The sequence below is a fragment of the Austrofundulus limnaeus genome, unplaced genomic scaffold (assembly GCF_001266775.1).
Source record: "Austrofundulus limnaeus strain Quisiro unplaced genomic scaffold, Austrofundulus_limnaeus-1.0 Scaffold2, whole genome shotgun sequence".
NCBI lineage: Eukaryota > Metazoa > Chordata > Actinopteri > Cyprinodontiformes > Rivulidae > Austrofundulus > Austrofundulus limnaeus.
In genome coordinates this window covers 8029118-8041118 of record NW_013952404.1, presented here as the reverse complement: position 1 = coordinate 8041118, position 12001 = coordinate 8029118, and the positions used below count along the sequence as shown (strand labels likewise).

The 12001-nt window shown below is 40.2% G+C and overlaps 1 long non-coding RNA gene across 1 annotated transcript in view; it reads right to left on the bottom strand.

Moving 5' to 3' along the window:
- The window catches only part of LOC106521785 (uncharacterized), a 59107-nt gene that overhangs the window by 38700 nt on the left and 8406 nt on the right, over positions 1–12001 (bottom strand). The window contains exon 2 of the long non-coding RNA XR_001310709.1: positions 11457–11691. This is a non-coding gene — a long non-coding RNA (uncharacterized LOC106521785). The remainder of the gene's footprint in view (positions 1–11456; positions 11692–12001) is intronic.

Below are 12001 nucleotides of genomic sequence, written 5' to 3'. Positions count from 1 at the left end.
ATCGAGAAGGATTGATTAATCTGAAGACACACACTATCTCCTCAATGAGCACATCTTAGAGCTCTTTCCAATTTATCTTGATCTGTATGGCATCTACTGTCTGAGTCTACATTTATATTTTAAAGTTAGTGATGGAACACATCCCTAATGGTAGTTGTTCCCCAGTGAGGTATGGGGGCATTTTTTCCTCTGAAGGTTACTGCTTGTAAATCCTTGCATAGTTTATTCAAATGGTGCCCTAACCATGGTCTCCAGGATTTTCCCCTCCGAGCAAGCAAAGCATGACCTTTACATTTGATGCTTGACAGTTCTTCAAATTCGCTCAACCGGAACAGATTAATGCATATTTATGTGTTGTTACTGAGTAGTGGATGCTCTTTATCACATGGAGAACAAAAGACAAAAGYCGCTTCATGAACAAATGCACAAACCCGCACACAAAGGCTCATTAGAGTTTATTTTATTTTAATTTTTTATAGAGTGGAGAAAAGGGCTGTTGTTTTAATATGCTTCTAAAATTATACTTTTTGCAGTCAAGCTGACAAAATCTGCTACTTGACTGTTTAAATTGAAGCTTTCTGCTGCGCCTTCTGTTCGCGCCAGTATTTTTAGTCAGAATACAGCAGGCAACTGTATGGTTTTTACATACTTAGTCCATTTTACACATTGGCACCTGGTTGGGGGGGAAGATGCAGCCAAGATCATCTATTTAGATTGGCCAGGTTGAAGGCTGTCATTTATCACGAGTGTATAGCCAGTCCTCAGATGGTAGCCTGACTGCTTCAGCCAGCCGGAGTCCGGGTCAGGTGCCCTTTACGTCTGTCGCAGTGTATGGATGACTGTGAATCTCTTCGGTCTGGACGGTGGAATAAAAAATGCACAGCTTGCCGAAAGCCAAGTTGCAGATTTCACTAAGATAACAACTGTTTCTCAGTTGCTGCCACTTCTTGAAAACCCCCCATTGCACAGATGTTTAAAGTGTTTTTTCTTTTTAAAAAAATATCGTCTTGGAAAATAATTTGCCGCTAATGAACAGAATAAAAAAATGAACCATGGAAAGAAAAAGAAAAAAATAGAAACCAAGATGGATATCACACCAGTAAATAATTTCTCGCTTTGCTTATGTTCGTGCAGTCTCTCCACGCTGTGTGTATGTTTCCATGTGTATGTTTTTCACTGTGTGCAAGACCGACAGAGACAGCAGGATTGCCAGTGTCTTCATTGGTTAATGTTCATCAGTGAATAGACTCAAGGTTTGCTGGGTAAGGTCCAAGGAAACAAGGTGCAGCAGTCTAAACACTGACAGCCTTTCCTCTTCCATCTTATCAAGGTCTGAGCAGAGAGATGAGAGGCAGGACAGAATTAGAAATTTAACCTCATCCTTCCAGATAAAAAACCACTACAGCGCTATCGTACTGCTCCTGCTTTAGCCCCCGTAGCTTTACTGAGCAAAAACCGGAACAYTATATTTCTGCAAGGCACGTTTTAATAGTCAGATTTAAACGAGAAACAAAAACATACTTCTGTTTTAGAACAGATTAAACCTGGTTTTAAAATAGTAAAAGACAAACACGGTTAACAAATAGCTTCCAGTAAAAGGGGGTGGAGGTAATAGAAGGCTATTTCTGCAGGCAAACTCTGCTCCATTACTTGAGCCACCCACTACCTGTGTTATTTGAACGCTGTAGCCTCCACGCCTCAGTGCCACAAAGTTCTCTGGCACAGCAAAAAATCTAACTGGCCACATGTGTGGGAGCTCAGAAATAGTGCACCATTAAAAGGTCTTGACTCACCTTGTTTTAAGCACAAGGTCTAATTGCCAGCCTCATTTCTAGAAGGCCAGAGCAGCAGCTGGCAGCAGGCAGCATCTACAGGGAGAGCCACTAACGAAAGGGGAATTTACTATATATATATATATATATATATATATATATATAGACACATATATAGAAGAAATAAGAAATGGACTCGAGCACACTCACAGACATTCAATCTATTATGTGATAAGAAGACAAATACTCTCATGAGAATGCCTTTTGTGACTTCGCACCACATGTTTGACTCATAAATGGTGTTATTATTCATGCTCAAGTTTGGTCCGCCTTAAGTGTCTCACAATAAATGAATAGATATTATTCAGTTCAGTCATTTGAATGKGTAACTCTTTTTTTAAATTCCAGCTCAGTTCATTAGAGACCAATTTATGCAAGGAATGAGAGGATGCAGCAAAGGTGCAGCAGTGGTGACCTCTTTCTTCTTCTGGCAATACTTCTTTGTTATGAAAGATTAATGTCTGCAGTGGGACTTATTTTAGACAAAGCAAACAAGAACCGTTTTTATTCCGTGCTGAAAATACCTTCTTGTATTTGTTTTCTCTCCCTTATTCCCAACTTTCCTCAGTGTTTGTGTTGGAGATGTTTGATACGGTCAGATACAACGATTTGATTGAACAAATATATGTTCTGATAAGACAATAGATCTAGGATTCTGTGTTTTTTGTGCTCAGAGCATAAACAGGAAAATGCTGTTTGCATGCACTTTATACCACTGGGGATTTCAACACAACTTATGGTGGACACCTCCTCTGGGTGCGTTTGGCCACATGCATGTCAGGAGCAGAAGGCGGGCTCATCCAGTGCAAACACAGCACACTGTGGCCTTTCTTTCCCTGCTGGCATCCCATCGCAAAAACACCCGACACGAAGGTGTAACTGACCACCACACCGGCCTGCTTACTGACTCGCCTGCATGCACTCAATTACTCTTGCTCCCAAAAGCCACAAGGAGTTCTTTTTTTTCAGTTTCTGCAACAATATAAATGGCCTTACCTTAGAGGTATTTTATCCAGCTACTTCATCTAATCTTCTCCATTTTGCAGATGTGCTCTTAATAAAACAGCACAGATTTTAACTCTGTGCCAAGACTGTGTCCAGGTAGCCTTGTAAAAGTCATGATCTCCGTTGAGTGCTAGGACAACGCCGTTCGTCAAAACACCGGCAAATTCAATAATTAATGGGCCGTGTCTTATRGCAGCTCTCCAGTTTACCCCCCACCACCACKACCACCCCCTGCCGGAAGTCTCAGCTCTCTGCTCCCCAGTGTTTGGGAGCATACTGTACACTCTTCCAGGGCTTCAACYTGAATGTTTAATTCTTCATAATTAAGAAATGTCCACTTACACGCAAACATTTATTTTGGCCAGGATGAATGTTGTACGCACGGATTTCCCAAGAGTTTCTCCTGAAGCGTTCAGCTAAGACCAAGAGAGAACCAACATGTGAAGTGAAATCAGTCACTTCTTGTGTTGTAGTTTAGCAGTGTGTGTGTTTGTGTGTGTGTGTGTATGTGGGGGGGGGGGGTGTCCTATATTAATAGGGTCAGTTTTCTCTGCTTGTGTAATACGATGCATCAACAGCTCTTTATATTTGATTAGTGCATTACAGAAGTTGAACAAATGACATGAAAGTGTTTTTATGTTTTCTGAGATTGTGAACATGTACACAGAGAAGAATGAATCTGGGTGAAATATTTTTGCTCCAGTCTATGAGTCTGAATTGCAAAGTTGTACTGAATTCATGGCCAATGTTGCATCAGCTTTGAGACTTATATTCCCTTTTTTAGATAGTCTACAGTGCCATATTACCCATAAACTACACTTTTTTTCAAATAAATATATGTAGATATATGTCACTATTTTCTATCATTTCACACATAACCTTTCTATCAAGGGCTTTTACGACAAATCAGTTATTTGAGCTTTAAAATTTCAAAAATCAAAGCCTAGAATAAACCTCAAATCCAGACAAGCTGATGAGAAGACATCTCCATTAGTGGGCAAAAGTAAGGAGAAAATGTACAATGGTATTTTAGGTTTTTTTTTCTCCTTTAATCATTTTGGAGAAATACAGCAGATGAGCTTGCAGCACTGATGCAGATGAAGCTGATATACTGGGACTGCATCATTAAGACATGGCTGCAGGAATATACTCCAGAGGTCAAAATACCAAAAATAAAAAGCTACTGATGTCAGTGCCCATTAATAATCAATMGTTTGAGACGTGAAAGTGAGAGGGAAATTCTCTGCACCCTAAATGTTGAYCTATTGTGCCTTTTGTTCTGTGTTGTCATACATGGAGATTTCAACCCTGTCTCTGTTAATCTTCTAGATCTGTTATCCATCGAATCGTGYCATGATAGCTGTCAACTTGAACCAAGGTCTAAACGGAAGTCACTGTCCCTAATATTTGTTGTTTTTCACATCACCTTTAAGACAAATATCCTTGTTTTCTTTTTTATTAGAAGCAGCGCAGAAATAGTCAAAGAAGTCCATGAGCTAGCACAGTATGCAGCCTTTCCACATCATCCATGTCCTTTCCTAAAGCCTATGACCACACAGTTCAATAGACAGGGAAAATCTATGAGCACAATCACCCAGTGTGAAAATGTCAGCCCCCCACCCTCAGTTTCTTTATTGATGCTGACATTTAGCCTGGTATAGGTGGCTTCTACAGTGTACATCACACAGAAGGAAGCATGTCTGTAGCTACTACAATTCAGTGTCTGAAAGATTGTTTTGATGGAATAATGGAAACCTGGATTCTTCATTTCTGCTGTTTTATCCCCACCTTTTTTTCATGAATCCGGACCTGTTTTATCCATCAGCTGCACTGCACGCTGTCTTGTCGAGACTAAATTCAAATCTCTTCACCCCCAACTCGACACTTTCCCTGTCTCCTCCCCCTCAAACCATCACGCCGTCCCCCAGGTGGCTGTGGGGCCGGCCTGTATGAAATGTGATAGGCATAATCCCATTTAGCCTAATTGCATCTGCGGGAGAGCAGCCCTACGTGTCCCATCGTGTGCCTACCGAACCCCTTAGAACACATTATTCACACATTTCACATTGAAACATCCTCAAAAAATAAAAAAATAAAAAATACAGCACATACACACACTTGGGTTTGTTAAACATATACATTTGGTTACTGTTTTTCTTTGTCCTTCGTGATTAGGCACCAATGTTGACCAACCAATCCTTTCCTTGATCTCAAACACGCAAGGGCTGAGTTTATTGTCCAGTCTGTATTAATACAAATGAGAAGGAGAAGTCAGACAGCCATGCTGTGAGTGCAGTTAGTTAATGCCCTYATGGGAAGACTAAGGCTTTCATTTGTGCATGTATGTTAGTGTGCGCATTTAAAGGCGCTCATGTGCCTCTGCCTCAGGGGACAGCAGTCCAGTGGGCGAACGGAGTTGACGYTGCTATATGGAGATGTGGGGAGTTGTTTATTGCGACGGGAGCTGTAATGAGACTCCACGTTCTCTCAGGCTACTGGTCACATATTATCACACTACAGTGGGCAATGAAGAGCCCAGAGGACCAGTGGCATAGCAGCACGTTAGTCTGTTTATGGTCTGTCGAAATCAGATGCAAGGCTTTGGTCTTTGCAAAAAGTGTTTCTTTCAAAAGAAACACTTCTGTTTAATTCAGCTTTGTTTTCCTGAACATTGCTCTAGATTGTGCATCAGAAATGCTCATGCAGAGTTTTTCCCGTGTTACATCTGTTCTTCACTCAGTTAGTGATATAAAAAGAATCAAAAAGCTAAGCATCAAGTAGAAAAACGAGATAAAAAGTTGAACAATAGTCAAAAGTTTATGCTGCTGTGCACATTATAGGGGTCAAATCATGCAAAATTCACTTTTTTATCTGTTAATGACATTTTGTTGCAAACTTGGAGTCTCCAGGAGTGCAGAAAATTTGAATATTTACTGCTTAGATATCTTTATTATCCATTTGGGTCATGTTTTTCAACCCTACTAGTTTTCTCTATTTTCTATGATGTTTTCTGAATTAATAGTCACAACACTTGCTGCAGAAATACTAAACAAGGTCATGAACTCAGCCAGTTTCATCAATCTGCAGTTCTGAAGGTTTGTTGTCCTCATTCTCCTCTTGCTCTTGGTCAGATTCTGGCTCCTYCATGTAAGGCTGGATGGACAAGTCTTGTGTTGTTGACATCTTTTAATTAAAWTGAAAATAAAACATTGCTTCACCYTGTACAATAGAGCGTTTTGGAATTTAATGGGGGCYAAACACCTCATTTGGATTTAAAGAAACAGTTTTAAAATMAGCTGCTTTGAGACACACCTCAGAAAYGGGGTGAAAGAGGGGCTTGTGGAGTTACAATAAGGAGGAATTCCAACATTGCAGTTCCACTTTATATAGGCTCCTGAACYATTTAAATGTGAAAAATAAGGATTTAAAAGCATATGTCCCCTTTAAGATGTACAGGTTTGATGGTATTCAATGTCCTGTGTAAAAGGCATCTGTTTTTAATCATAGCCCCTTTTGCTTGGAGGCCGTGACTTATTGAGCTGTAACAGGGCACAGATCAATCAGCAGCACAAAGGAAATCAATCCACCGGAACTGAGTTACTCTGATGAGCTGAGTGCCGACCATTAGATTCCAGAGTGGGGAAATAAAAKTCCATTTCCTGTGGTGGAATCTAACTGTATGGCACAAATGTAATAATTAGGTACAAAATACAGATTGTCACAAACGTTGTTTCTGGTGATGGAGGTAATCAAAATAATGACTACTTCACTGTTTTGTATTTTCCATTAAAAGCCACGCATCYTTGCCTCCAGGCTTGTGGAAGGCAGAAAAAAAAGTCCTGGTAGTCATTATCTCTGAAATGAAACTATTATCTTGAAAATAATAACAGCCCCACTCTGAATAACGTGATATCACACATATATATAAAGAGTTGTTCCGTGCATCCCACAAAAATAAAACCCATATGGTCACATTGTTTTGGAAACAGGAACGCGCGGATGCTCAGTCACCTGTTCTTCTTAAGTATGGATGAAACTGCAGTGATGGTTTTCAAATGAGACAGCTTGAGTTTACCTCTGCTGGATAAAAATAGCCACTACATTTCAGAATCTCCAGCTGTTCCTTTATCCCCCGCTCAATGCAGTCATTAAAACTTTCACATCTTTTCAAACATTTGTTGAGAAAGCTGCCAAACTACACCCCAACGTCTGAGCAGTAAGCACATGTCCCAATCTTAAAAATAAAATAAAGTAAAAAAAAAATAAAGTTTGAGAAATGCATGCGGGAGAGAATGGTTGCTGGGGGAAAACTGAGCTTGAAAATATCCTTTGATTTTCCGTATTTAGTTTTTTAAATTTGTTTCAGAACACTTCCTCTCTGCGTTTAATGTGCGATTTGTGTATTTTTGTGCGCTGTACACATGAAAGCGGGCCCTTCAGGACCTCCGATCAAGGTGTGTGAGGGTGTAAATTTGATTACATTCAAGTTAAAGCAATTTCCTGCAGAATATAATTCTCGTCCTCCGTTGCAGGTGAGCAACCCGCAGACGTTTGTGTCTTCGAAAAAAAAAAGCACCTATAAACAGCAGCCTTAAAGGAAGTGGGGGGTGCAGAGCCAAAATGCAATTAATATGCAAATTCAGGGGGAAGACTTAATAGGGAGCCTTAACAAACATTCGTGTGTTGGGAGATAAGGCTGTTTTCAGGTTGTTTTCTTCTAACCTCTGCTTGTCCAAAGTCAAAGCCGTAGGGAGATGAAACTCTTGAAAAGGTGTGGATGTTGCTGCTAATGGATTATTGCACTATAGGAGAAGGAGGCAGAGGCCATGCTGTAGAGTGCATGCATGCTGTAYTTCGATTGTGCAAAAATGATGATGAACTTAAACAATTTGCACCCCCCCCCCCTTTTTTTTTTTTTTTTGGCTCTCTTTTTTCCAGGCGTGAGTAATTGTTCTCTGAATCCCATCAGACTTTGTCATGGAGGTTAGGGGGAGCACGAGGAGCACGGAGGCAACAGAGGTGGAAGATGACGCCTCGGGCAAGAAATGGAAGGCGAGCGAGAGAGCGAAAGAAGTATGCATTCAAATTGGATATTCACTGGCTGTTCTCAGGGCTGGCCATACTTCAGGAAGCATRTGAACGACAAGGAGAAGATGAGGGTCCTGATGAGGAATGACYTGCCTGAAAATGGAGGCAGAGGAGGAAGAAAGAGCGGCAGGAACATGGATCACAGTTGAGCAATAAAAACTAAACAAAAACGCGAGATGGACAGGTTCGGACTGAAGAACAGCAGGTCAAAACTGCTCTCAAGGCCACATCAGCTCCGGCTGATAGATTAAAATCCCCCGAGACTCAACCTCCCCTCCCCCCTCCCCACCCTAATGACTCATCCACCACCTCCAGCACTCCTGTGCCTTCACCATGATTCACACCCACTCCCCAAACTAAATTATTGCTGCGGTCCCTTGGAGAGCTCCATCACTTTCCCTCCATCTTTGGTTGTCATCAAACAAGTATATGAGCTGAGACTGGTGCCTGATTGCACTGAAGTGCCCAGCTCAGCAGTTTTTACGAGACTATGCGCATTTATTCGCACACTCGAACTCACACACCGCCGGCTTTGATGGCACTTTTACAGTGAGAGTTTTCCATCTTTAAATGCCTGAGTGTTTACAACTGATAATGCCGAGCCGATTTAGTGGAGGGCAGAGTAATTCCACGAGCAGGACACTATAAATGTTGATTAGATGAACGTTGAGTGGAATATCTAACAAACAAGAACCCATTTGATATTCTGTTGATGCCTTAGTGAGAGTGCTCACACCAAAACTGCCAACTTTGTCTAACAAGACATGCCTTCAGTGCTTTACTTTTAAAGTATTTTAGTAATAAAAAAAAGTACGATTGAGTTAGGACTCACATCATTGTTGAAATCTCAGTATTTTGTCGACAGTTTTTAAAATGCTCTTTCTCCTTTTATCAGGATCTTGAGATTCTTAAAAACATCCAGCTGCTCTGCAAGATCAATCTGAACAAACCATACATAACATCAGTACATTTGTTGTCTTGCATGAAAGTTTCATGGAGTAACACCTTACAGCTCCCTTCAGCCGGGTTATAGAAAAGCATCTCGTTTTTATAAAGCAAGCAAAAGGTTGCAAAATAATTTCATCATGTACTGTGTTAGCTCCAGACCTTTTGTCAATTCTGAAAATGTTTTTGTATGTTCTCAAAATTATTGAGTCACGATGATCTATAAAGTTGTTTATTAATATTCAAGCACGGCATCTCAGCTCACAGCAAGAAGGTCCTGGGTTTGATCCCCAGTTCGGACAMGCAGAGTTRGCATGTTTTCGTCATGCTTATGTGGGTTTCCTCCAGGTACTCCAGTTTCCCCCACAAACCATAAACGTGTCCTTCATGACCAGGCCTCGCTTGCAAAAGAGATCTGTGATCTAAATGGGATTTGCCAGGTRAAATAAAGGTCAAATAAAAGAAAAGAATAATAGTTTAGTATTAAAGAAAATCAGCTGTTTATTTTTTTTACCAGTGCTTTTACTGTTATGTGTTATTTGGTGCCCAGTTGGTAGCATGTCGACAACTGCAATCCTTGGCACCTCAGTGGTTTGTTTAAAGATTTTAGTCCCCATGTCTGGCAATCTAAAAGGGAAACTCCTACAAATGTGAGAGTTAAAGTAAATTTTTCCTTTTCTTTAATTTTTATTATTATTTATTTACACCTGCACAGTCACTCACCCACAGCTTTGTTTAACTCCTAGCACCCAGCATCCTCACAAAGGAACACATGGCTTCCCAGCACTAAACTGTTTTCTTCTGTTCAACGTAGACTTGTCCTAATTCAGACACCCCCCTTTTAATTTTGATTTATTTATTGTTTACAATAATTGTTATTTTATTAAATTATGAGTGATTAATTGTTGTTAAATTAAAGATCATGTATTATCTGAAGGAATGTATAGTTCCAGTTTCATGTCAGGTTTTAGATTAAGCTAATCTAATGTTGAGTTATAGCAATTTAAACCATCAAAATGAAACGATGCATAATCTCATGTGATATTGCAACATCTAGTGTGATCTGGAAGTGCTTGGAGCATGTGCTGTAAATTAATTTCAGCTACTATCACACAATTTGAGCTCAGTATCTGAAATATATTACCAGTTGAAAGTTGAAACCATTTTTGTGGGCAAAGATTTATTACTCAGTGATTAATTTCTGAAAACATCATTAAAATCTGACCAGTGGTTCATGAGATATTTTGTTAACAACAAACACGATTGACCAATAGTTCATWACAGGACTAACATACCAAATGTCAGCTCAGTATCTGTAAATCTGGCTGAATTTCTTAAAGGGGCAATATTATGTGTTTCTCAAGCATAAATTTTAAATACCATACCACATTAAAGTATCCATGTCACATTTAGCTGTTATTAAAATGCTGTTTTTATGTTTAAATAGAAAATAAACTTATCTTCTCAACACTTCCTCTTCTAAACGCCTTGAAATTGGCCTCTGTCTGTTTAAGAACCACCTTCCGCTTCTGTCTCGCCCATTTCAGTGCGGGGGGTGGGGGCACGCTCGCGGGGGGAGGTCAGGGGGCTGCCATGATGCAGTTTACTTGGCATCTGACAATGCATTTCCTCAAAGGTATTTTTAATCTAAAAAGAGCTTCACTGAGTGAGAACTAATGTTGAGAGCTCAGCAGACAGTTTAAGTTTCACGTTCAACTAGTAGGGTTGAAAAACATGACCCAAATAGATAATAAAGATATCTAAGCAGTAAATGTTCAAATTTTCTGCACTCCTAGAGACTCCAAGTTTGCAACAAAATGCCATTAACAGCTAAAAAAGTGAATTTTGCATGATTTGTCCCTTATAATGTGCACAGCAGCATAAACTTTTGACTATTGTTCAACTTTTTATCTCGTTTTTCTACTTGATGCTTAGCTTTTTTGATTTCTCAAACATGAATGYATGAGTCAAAGCAAGGCTTTGGGCTTTTTTTTATGAMAGTATAACATTATAACATGATATAAAACTCAAAAAAGTTGATTTTACTTGATATTGCCCCTTTAAGATCAGTTGTCTGAGGCGGACATCTTGAATAAGGGTGACTCCAACAGATAATGTGTTGTAGATGTACCTCTAAATATTTTTGCTGAAAGTTACWTCAAAATCCAACCAGTGACTCATAAAATATTTTGCTAATGATGCAAAATATTACACATGCAACAGCATCACCTTCACAGGTACGCAATAACATGTTTGTGTTTTATGTCACTCAGATTTTTATTCCCAAAAATGTTGAACCCCAAAAAAAAGCTAAAGAAAATGAAACGCAAAAAAAAAATCTTTGGACTCAGGAAGCTAAACGGATGTTTTCTGTTATGAAGATCTCGTGTCGACAAAGCTGATCTGCACAACCAGCCACAAGTTGTGCATGAAAAAAAGCATGTATTTGATATCTAATAAAACCTTTTTTAATGCATCCACACACAAACACAAAATCTCTCTCCAGTCTCCCACACAGCCACACACCCATACAGAGGGGATAATCTGCCATGTACCAGCATCATGATTAAAGTGTACTTCACRCACCTGCCCAAGTCCAATCAGAGCCTGTGCTGATTGCAGCAGCTTGCCGGAGACAAGAGATGGCGAGATCTAAGAGAGGTGGAGGGATGAGGGGGGGRCCATGCTAGTGAAGTGACACTGTGGTGGTGGAGCCATGGCAGGGCAGCTGGAAGCTTCAGCTCTGGGGAGGATCTATTCCTGCTCTCCTCTCCACTCCGGCCAGACGGGGTGAATCAATCATCTCCAAAGATGTCAGCATCTGCCCAAGTAATTTCAGATTGGAATAAATGGCAGATGGGGATGTTGTTCCCTCTGTTTAATCAGTTCCACCAAATGTGGTTTTATCTCTTATAAAATGAAACCATCTGTAGCACGTAGGTGTAAGGATCAAGTGAGGGAGGACGCAGGGAGAGGGTGACGGAGGGAAAGACGAGGGATGTGTTTGGAGTGTGCGTGCATATGTGCGTGTCTATGCTTTTTTTTAATGTACATCCTGAGTGTGTTTTTGTGTGTGTGTGTGTGTGTGTGTGTGTGTGTGTGTGTGTGTGTGTGTGTGTGTGTGTGTGTGT